Raw genomic sequence first — 11150 nt, forward strand, 5'->3', positions numbered from 1 at the left:
AAATCACATTTTTAGAATTACAGGTAATACAAGCTTTAATAAAAAAAGTTTCACCTTTTACCTCAAATTCTTTTATTTTACTCTGACCTTTTACTGCCTAAGCAACATCTATGAATACCTTGACTTCTGGTACTTGTCCTCTGTTTCTCCTCAATTGCACTATGCACCAAATTATCTTTAAGATTGCGAGATCGTCTGTAAATAAACTGTGGTGTTTCTGGTATTGCATCACCAAGCACTGGGTCCTCTTTCAAGATCTTCCAGTGTTTTTTAAAAACAAGTGCAATATCTTTAAAATTTGAATTATAATTACTAATAAAAGACCACTGATGATCTTTAGTCATTTGGCCTTCTTTTTGTTTTCCAAAAAAGTTTTTCTCTCAATCTGTTTTACATTTTCCAAAACTTTAGTAATTCTATCCATATTGTAACCTTTATCTAGGAATCTATTACCCATTTCAGTCATTTGTTTCTTACAAACATCATCTTCTGTACAATTATGTTTTATGCGTAAAAATTGACCAAACGGTACGCCATCGAGCCAATTTTTATGATGTTGGCTTGTGATGTCAATATAACTATTGGAATCCGTACTCTTTCTATGAGTTTTGGTATATAAATTACCCTCTTTTACATAGATAGACAAATCTAAAAAGGTAATTTCAATTGATCTAGTATAAAAAGTAAACTTGATATTAAAATCATTCTGATTTAAAAGATAACAAAAACATTGGAGTTCATCTCCTGGACCACTCCAAATAAATATTACATCATCAATAAAACATTTCTATGTGACCAGACCCGCTCCGAGCTCATTGTTCCGCAAAATCATTATATCTTCCCAATACGCCATATATAAATTGGCGTAGCTTGGAGCGAACCTGGTCCCCAAGGCCTTACCTACCATTTGAACATAATAAGACCCATCTAAATAAAATTAATTATTTTTCAAGATAAATGAAATACCTTTTATAATAAAATCTTTCAAATCAATAGGGAGGTCCAATCTATCTAAGAAATAAGATACAGCCTGTATACCTTTTTCTATATCAATAATAGTATAAAGAGTGGATACATCTCCACTTACAAATATAATTATTCTGCCAGTTGATTGTTTCTAATAAATGTAAAACATCACTAGTATCCTTTAAAAATGCTTTGGTCTGTTTGACCAAAGGCTGAAGGTAAGAATCGATCACAGCCAACAGATTTGATGTGATGCTATTAGTACCCACAATGATAGGTCTCCCAGGAGGGTGGAGGTTGTCCTTATGGATCTTAGGTAGTATGTAAATAGTGGGTATAGAAGGAAATTTAATATGTATAAAATCATGTTCCGATTGATTAATAACACCTTTTGTTAATGCTTCCCCAATGAGTTCCTGAAGGTCCTTCATAATTCTTGTAGTGGGATCGCATTTTAACTTCTTATAGGTGTTACCACTTTCCAACTGTTTAAAAATCTCTGCCATATAGATATCTTTATCCATAGGGACCACAACTCCACCCTTATCAGCAGGTTTAATGATTAGATCAAGATCTTCTCTAAGGGATTTCATAGCTTTGTATTCCTTTTTAGTAAGGTTACATTTTCTAATTTTATTGCCTTTTAAAATTTTATTAACTTCACCATTTACTAACTTACTAATACAATCAATAAAACTTCCCTTTAATTAAGTAGGGTAAAAAGTGGATTTTGATTTAAACTTTGATATTGTGCCAGGACCCTCAATATCGTCCTCCACTTTTTCTTTATTTAAAAAATGTTTTGTAACTGTTAATTTGCGAATAAATTTATTCAGGTCAGTAGAGAAATTAAAGGGGTCGATTTGGCTGGTTGGAGAGAATTTTAACCCTTTTTTAACACTGATTCTTCATCTTTCGTTAGAATCCTTCTACTTAAATTAAATACTTTAGTGGTTTTTTTTATTCTCCCTAACTCTTTTGGGGTAGTATCTTTATGTTCATTTTTATTTTCACTTTTATTTAATTTCCTTCCACCTCTACTACCTCTTTTAGTTTTAATATTTAAGGGAGCTTTATTCAATCCCATTAATAACTGATTAATATCTTTTTCTTACTTTGTAACCTTGATCTAAAAAAAGAGATTCAATCTCTTCATCTCTTTCCAATACCTCATATCTATTGTTATTCGATATCTTGAAATCTTTTCTAAAAATGTGATCCTCTCTCCATCCATTATTCCTAAAATTCCATTTATTATCTTGCACAGAATGTGGTCTACTCTGTTTCCATTTTTTTCTGATATCTATTAGAGTGGCCATTTTCAACTCTTATCCACTCAGGGTCCTTATTAAAATTTCAATCAAAATTGTTGTTATTAAAATTTCTCCGTATTCCATAATTTTTCTTGTATTTCTAACATAATTATTTTCCATCATGTCTTTATGTGGTACCATTTCCTCAATTATTGTCTCCCTTTTTTTAGTAATACTCTCTTCAGGATGATTTAAATCTCTATAGTATTTTCTTTGTTTTCTTTCTTTTAACTCTCTAGTTTCTTTATTCAACTTTCTCATAATTTCTGTTTCTGCCTCTTTAAATTCTTCCAATTCTTCAAAAGGTTCTATTAAAATCTGTAGACTATTAATTTCCACATTAAGAGCTAAAAAATACTTCTGTTGCTCCTTAAGGATTAATCCTATTAGCTTAAGTGAACATTGTTTTAAAATTAACTCCCATTCTTTCATAAAATTGCCTTCCATAAGACTGAATGAGGGTGGTTTGTGATTTTTTAGACCCTTAGGGATTTTACCCTCAGCTTAAAATTTCTCTATGGTTATTATTTCCCACCAAATTCTATTTTCCTTTAGAATGGCATTTTCTAATTTGTGTAGAACAGAAGTTAAGTCCTCATCACAAATATTGGAATCTACCTTATCTATGCAGAACAAATTGGGTAACAATTCTCTTCTACTATCTCTATATGAAAACATATTTGCAGCTATCATAATATTGTGAAGATACAAGTAATATAAGAATAAACAATAATAATGACAGCACAAACACACATAAAATGCTGCCCCTGAGGAGAATAGAAAGCTCTTCACGTAACTCTCAAAACAATCACATAAATAAATAACAATTTCACCTCATATGGTGCAATATACGTAAAAAGAAACCTTAAATCAAACAAACAAGTTCATAAATCACTAAATGTTCTCGATATTTCATCAGGATATGGATTTTTCTACAAATATCGTCCTCAATGATGAATATAGAAAAGAAGATAACAAAACATAGTGCAATATAGCAAAAAAATGTATTTGGAAAAGATGAATTTATTACATCACACTCACATTTGAAAAAATTTAAAATCACATATAACCATAAATGGTAAAAGCTGGGGTATCAGTGGGCTTATTTCATCATATATTACCCTCCCAGACCAGGTTCGCTCCGAGCTATGCCAATTTATATCTGGCGTATTGGGAAGATATAATGATTTGGTGGAACAATGAGCTCGAAGAGGGCCTGGTCACATAGAAATGTTTTATTGATGATGTAATATTTATTTGGAGTGGTCCAGGTGATGAACTCCAATCTTTTTGTGATCTTTTAAATCAGAATGATTTTAATATCAGGTTTACTTTATTTACTAGATCAATTGAAATTACCTTTTTAGATTTGTCTATCTATGTAAAAGAGGGTAATTTATATACCAAAACTCATAGAAAGAGTACAGATTCCAATAGTTATATTGACATCACAAGCCAACATCATAAAAATTGGCTCGATGGCGTACCGTTTGGTCAATTTTTACGCATAAAACTTAATTGTACGGAAGATGATGTTTGTAAGAAACAAATGACTGAAATGGGTAATAGATTCCTAGATAAAGGTTACAGTATGGATAGAATTACTAAATTTTTGGAAAATGTAAAACAGATTGAGAGAAAAACTTTTTTGGAAAACAAAAAGAAGGACAAAATGACTAAAGATCATCAGTGGTCTTTTATTAGTAATTATAATTCAAATTTTAAAGATATTGAACTTGTTTTTAAAAAACACTGGAAGATCTTGAAAGAGGACCCAGTGCTTGGTGATGCAATACCAGAAAAACCACAGGTTATTTACAGACGATCTCGCAATCTTAAAGATAATTTGGTGCATAGTGCAATTGAGGAGAAACAGAGGACAAGTACCAGAAGTCAAGGTATTCATAGATGTTGCTTAGGCAGTAAAAGGTCAGAGTAAAATAAAAGAATTTGAGGTAAAAGGTGAAACTTTTTTTTATTAAAATTGTATTACCTGTAATTCTAAAAATGTGATTTATGGCTTAGAGTGCCAGTGTGGTCTTGTATATATAGGGAAAACGAGTAGAAATTTGAAAACATGACTGGCGGAACACGTCTATAATATTAAAAAAGGCCTTGAAACTCATACAGTGTCCATGCATTTTAAAAAAGAGCACAAATCTAATCCAAATAAATTAAAATCTTTCTGGGGGATTCAAACCATTAAACCTACATGGAAAAGTAGAGATGTGGAGGTCAGATTGTCCAACTTTGAAATGAAATGTATTTATAGGCTGGACACTCTGACCCCAACTGGTTTAAATGGTGAATTCGAACTTAAATGGTTTTTATGAGTTTTTGCTGGTTTTTATATAATATATCATTTTTATTTGTCTCAATTCTTTAATATTGTTTGTTTTTTTATACTCCTAGTTTTAACTCTATTTGTGTTTTATTAATTGGTTTTTTTTTAAAATGTTTTTATTTTACATATTTATGGACTTTCATGGACTGTGTCTGAAATGGGTCTTAAAAGTTACAGAATTCCTATTTTGGATGGAAGTGGAATACATAGAGCTTCCTGTTTAGGATTAAAAACATGGTGGAATGCATCTTAAATCTCCACTTCCGGTTTTTGGGAACTAATGGAACGCAATGTGATAGACTTCCGGTTCCGGATGCCTAGCGATGACATCACTTCCGGTTCCGGGCACCCAATGATGACGTCTCTTCCGGTTGCGGACGCCACATGATGACATAATTTCCGCCCGCGCCATGTGGCGGTAATCAGCGGACATTATTGAGACTGATTAAGGGAGTGTCCCTCCTATTAGCTTAGGTATAAATATGTGTTATGATAGTGAGTTCACCATGCTTCTGATGAAGGACAGGACGTCCGAAAAGCTTCAAGCATGGTGATTGTTTCAGTATATGGGGATTTGCTTTATTATCTTCATTTTGCCTAAAGGAGAAGGGAGATTCCTAGGACCCTGAACCTCAATCCCTATTCCATCTAGGAGAGTAATATATCGATGAACTAAGCCCACTGATACCCCAGCTTTTACCATTTATGGTTATATGTGATTTTAAGTTTTTTCAAATGTGAGTGTGATGTAATAAATTCATCTTTTCCCAAAAAAATTTTGGCCTATATTGCACTATGTTTTGTTATCTTCTTTTCTATATTCATCATTGAGGACCAAATTTGGAGAAAAATCCATATCCTGATGAAATATCGAGAACATTTTTTGATTTATGAACTTGTTTCTTTGATGTAAGGATTCTTTTTATGTATATTGCACCATATGAGGTGAAGTTGTTATTTATTTATGTGATTGTTTTGAGAGTTACGTGAAGAGCTTTCTATTCTCCTCAATATTATTGTTTATTCTTGTGTTGTCCTGTCCATCAAGGGGCTGGGGCTGCAGTACCATTAAGGGGCTGAGGCTGCAGTACACAAAGGGGGTCTGCAGTAAATAATGGGGTGCTGCTGTCCATCAAGGGGCTAGGTCTGTAGTACATGACTGTGTTGTCCAGGGGTGCTCTGTCAATCCAGGGGTACTCTTTCCCAGTGTGAAAAAAAAGAAATATTAAATAACATGTATTATTCCACAAAAAAATATATAATTTTTAAAGGTTTTTCTGTGTGCATTATCTACACTATTATTGTTCGGTGACTCTGCAGGTAGTGTTTCTGCACTCCACCGGGGTGCTTTGTTGTCCATAAAGGGGTGCTGTGTTGTTCATCAAGGGACTACTGCCTCATCCAGGTATGCTCTTCCCAGTGTAAAAAAATAAAAGTTTAACAAAATTATCATTCAAAAAAAAATAAAAAATAAATATTTTTTAATGTTATTTTGTATGTATTATTTATGCTATTATTGTTTGGTGACACTGCTGGCCAGACTACAGTTTATCATCCATGTATTTGTGACTCTGCAGGAGGTCTGTCTGCACTTTGCTGCTCCTAATGGGTACTTTGTTGTCCACAAAGGGGTGCTGTGTTGTTAATGAAATGGCTGCTGCCTCGCCAGGGGTGCTCTTCCCCAGTGTTGAAAAAAATAAAGTTAAATAAAATTATTATTCCACAAAAAATAAAATAAAATATATTTTTTTAAATTTTTTTGTGTTTGTTAGCTAAGCTATTATTGTTTCCTGACACTGCAAACCAGACTGCAGTGTAAGTTTTTTTATATGTTTTTTTTATCAAATGAGAGGAGAGCAGAACTACATACTAGTGCTGCAGCTGATGCCAGCAGTGATGATGATGATACAAGGCCATCAATGTTACCCATGAAGACCAATGCCAAAGGGCATCTAAAATCAAAGGAGCAATCTTGTTAAGAGGTAGAGAAAAAAACATGAAAGGCAAAGTTAACTGTAGAAAAACATAAAATTGGAAATATGCCTTTCAACCAGACAAAGTGGCAAGGAAAGGCCTTGGACTTTATTTATGACTGGTTGTTCAGCCTCTTATGGTGATGTAAGAATAAGTGAACATGCTGACATAGAAATTGAGGATGCTTCTGTGGAAGTGAACCAGGATGAGAAGGATATTTGTGTTGCTGACACTAATAAGGATGTTGATGATGAGAATGTTGATGATGAGGATGTAGTTTGTGTAAATCAGGCACCGGTGGCAGAAACAGTTATTGCCCATGATAATGAAAAGCCCATTGTCATGCCTGGGCACAAGACAAAGAAATCAACTTTTTATGTGTGGTATTATTTTTACCCAAATCTGGACAATTGCCAAGCCATCTGTTCCCTTCGTAAAGACAGAGTAGGTAGAGGTACAGTAGCAAACTTATCTGCAGTTCATCAATCAATTTTTTCTTTTAATTCAGAAACTTTTGCTTAAAAAGTACCAACAAGCAGTTTAGCTTCAGCTAGCTCCCATCTCTCTGCTAGAACCAAGCACCTGCTATATTTATCACCAACACCTTCATCAACAATATCCAGCAAGAAGCAATTGGTTTGTTTGGACCCCCACAAAACAAGCTACCAATGAACAGCTAACAATGCTGGCAATGATCTCTATGTGCAAAAACTGGCTTTACAGAGGCCTCACCCTCATCAGTGTGTACATCATCTTCATACAATATTAATTTGTCCCCTCTAGAATCCACAATTACAGGTGCCTCTATAATTTTTTGATGTAATTGGCATTGAATTTGTAATTCATCATGATGGACATCATCTTTTTCTCAATTTGAGGGGGTAGCCTCAAACACCAATCGTTGACAAAGTTCCCGGCTGTGCTGTAAACTCTTTCTGAGTATACACTGGAGGGTGCACAGTTCAAGTAAAGCAAATTAAGTTTGTAAAAAGCACTCCAAATTGCCTTGTTTTCCTGCCAATAGTGAAACAGGATGTCTGACATGCCTATTTGGATGTTATCCCTAAAAAATTTTAAATATTCCTCAACCATTAATTGTATGGTGACTGTATCAGATGGAGTCATGGTAGAGGTATCATTCATTGTAGGCAATTATTTTAAACCCGACCCGATCTCAAAACTTGGTTGTGTTGACTCATTTGCATCACCAGTCAGCCTGCCGGGGGAACAAGTCCAAGAGGGTCTGTGGCAGCCAAAGAGCCCAGTGAAGCAAAGCAAAGCCATTGGACTCCAGGGTGTCACAAGCCACTGCACTGTGAATGCTTTGCGAGGTGAACATGGGACAACTGTTCACTGAATATCTGGCTATCTCCTGTCCATCTTTCTGTGAATCAGTCCAGAAATTTTCACCTCCATAGATATCCTGCTGGAGCTAATGCTGCTCTGATGCCGGTGATAGAGTTCTCGTATTTCCAGTTCTGGCTTTGTCTCCTGTCTCCAATTGAGCTCCAGTTTTCCTTCCTGCTTAATTGTTGTTCAGGTGTTTGTGTCATCCAGGCAGCATGGTCCACATATCTGTTTTCTGCCATTTGTGTCATCCAGGTGGCATGATCTTCATATCTATTTCCTGCCATTTGTGTCAACCCAGTGGCACAGGCCGCACTACAGTGACAGCTGTTTGTGTCAACCCGGCAGCACAGGCCACACTACAACATCAGCTGCTTGTGTCAACCCGGTGGCACTGGCTGCACTACAGCATCAGATGCTTGTATCAACCTGGTGGCACAGGCCGCACAACAGCTTCAGCTACTTGTATCAACCTGGTGGCACAGGCCACACTACACCATCAGCTGCTTCTGTCAACCCGGCAGCACTGGCTGCACTACAGCATTAGCTGCTTGTGTCAACTCAGTGGCTCCAGTTGTACTCCAGTGATTTTTTGCGCACTCCAGAGCATCAACATCAGTGACTTTGTTACAGCTTTACCCTGCTACTGGCATATCTTGCCAAGCTGTACCAGCCCTCAAGGCTTCTGCATGGCCCGCAGGCCGATTCATACTCTATGGCCCTCTGGCCACAGCTAGCCAAGAGATCCCAGCCTCAAGGCTGCTACACATCCCAAAGGCTGCTACATGACCCAAAGATTGCATCTTGCCAAACTATACAAGGCTGCAATGCTGCTGCATGGCCCAAAGGCTGTCTCATAATCTATGGCCTCCTGGCACATCTTGCCAAGCTGTACCAGCCCTCAATCTGCTGCATGGACCACAGGCCACTTCATACTCTATGGCCCACTGGTCACAGCTGGCCAAGTGATACCAGCCCTCAAGGCTGCTACACAGCCCAAAGGCTGCTACTCAGCCCAAAGGATGCTTCACAGCCCAAAGGATGCCACATGACCCAAAAGTCACATCTTACCAAGCTATACCAGCCCTCAAGGCTTGCTCATAATCTACCACATTCTGGCCCACCTAGCCAAGCTTCCATCAGCTCACAAAGCTGTTGCACAGCCACATACAGCCAAGAGTTTCAGCCCTCAAGGCTGTTGCAGGACTTTACTCAAAAGAGTCATATGCATCCTAACACCCCCTGTGTTATGATGCATATGACTCTTTTGAGTAAAGTCCTGCATGAGGCAGGGAGGACCACAAATCTGTCAGACTGTACTTGTGTTGGAAAAGCAGCTGAAGTACAGGCTAAGGAATCTATAGTTTACCCTCAGGAGCCTGGGAGGACCCCAAAACTTTTAGGCTGTGCAAGACACTTTGTAAAAAGTAATCCAGCTAGCTGCCAATTATAGAGAGGGACCAAGAAGGGAGATAGTAGCCCTGAATGGGGGCTGTTTGGCAGTTTGCTATTATCGGTTTGATTTATGCTGCTACTAAAAGCACCATTTCATTTTTTAAAACCAGAAAGCTGTGTTTGGATCCTGATTAGCCCTTAGATACTGCACAAATACTCCCTTCTACTGAGCTAATTAACCCAGATATACAGTATCACACTAGTAACAGAAAAAGATGACCAAATATGCAAGTAGAAGTCAATAGACCATCAAACCAACACCTAAGATACTTTCCATAGACACAAATAAAACTCATGGATTTACTAAGAATCATGGTTTAAAACATGATAGAACACAGAGCAGAATAGATTAAATTAAAATACTTGTCACTGAGCTACGTGTTCTGCAGAAGCCTGCACAGATTAGTGTGATATGTGCAGGCTTCCTTGTGTTACAGTGTAAATAAAATGCCCCCCTCCCAAAAGCATAACCAGCTTTACAATCTTTTAGCAAAACCACCCTGAAGTGTATTGGTTCATATTTGTTTTGGTTCGGTTTTGGATTCCATAAAAATAGATAAAATCAACTAAAATCATGTAATTTAAAACCCAAATTCACTTTTTAAATCCAAGTTCAATACTCGGTTCAACTCGGAACCCCAAAGTTGATCCCAAATTGAACTTTAGAGCTGACTCAGACCCGCTCGCTAGGATGCGATTGCTCATAGCAGGCAAATATATTTGCAATCTGCGCATGCATATGTATCGCAATGTGTGTGTGTGAACCACTGTGACAGATCAGATAGTGCTCGCTCGCCCAGCATAGACAGCCCAGTTGAATGAGTGACAGGAAAGGCCATTTGTGGGTGGTAACAAAGGCAGGCCACTAGAAATGGGAGAGTGGGGGTACGAATGCAGGCATATCTGATTGTTTCAATGCCATTTCTGAAGCATACATAATTAACAGGCAGCATCATAGTATGTGACATCTGGTTGTATTTCACACTGAAGTGATCGCTGTGCTTGTGGCAAGGTATAGTTAACCTCAAGCGTTGCAAGCACATCTGATGATGCTCAATGTACCAATGTTTTCATGCACTTCCAGGAGATGATGTGAGCAAGTGAGTGTCTTATGAATGGCTAGTGGGCATCTGCATACACAAAGTGATCGCATGCCAAGACATAGTGGGCATGCTAATACCTTGCCATATGATCACCTGCCTTGCTGGGCATGCATTCGATTTTCATACGCTGGGAGCGAGCAAATGCATCTAGCAAGCAGGTCTGAATGAGTTCATTTATTCTACTCATAACCCCTAAGTTTGGGTGTGTTCGTATTTCAGGAAAACCAAATCACACATCTCTAGTTTTTACATTAATTTGCAGATGTTTGAGAACTTCTGATCATCTAGAATTTGTAGCTGACCTTAGCGATGTTAGCATTGCAACTCAATAAATTCTATTCACTGATCACACATTTTTGTCTAGTCTGCCTCCATAAGATATAGGTTCTTGACCACCATAGATACATTCTCATGAGCATGGATCTACTCTCATATTATATATTAACATTTATCATAATGTTCCAATTATCTCCACGGCTGGATGTCCCATTATATAGTCTCTGAGATATGTCACTGGACCTAATTACCTAATTACAGATTTTGGGCCGTATTCAGAGATGGACGCAGAGGCAATGTTGAATGCAAGCAGCCAATGTTTTCAGTTTGGGTTGCACTGCGTATGTGTCCCGGGGGTTTCCACTTAAGGAC

This window comes from Taudactylus pleione, unplaced genomic scaffold, assembly GCF_031769625.1.
Source record: "Taudactylus pleione unplaced genomic scaffold, aTauple2 ptg000319l, whole genome shotgun sequence".
NCBI classification, from domain to species: Eukaryota; Metazoa; Chordata; class Amphibia; order Anura; family Myobatrachidae; genus Taudactylus; species Taudactylus pleione.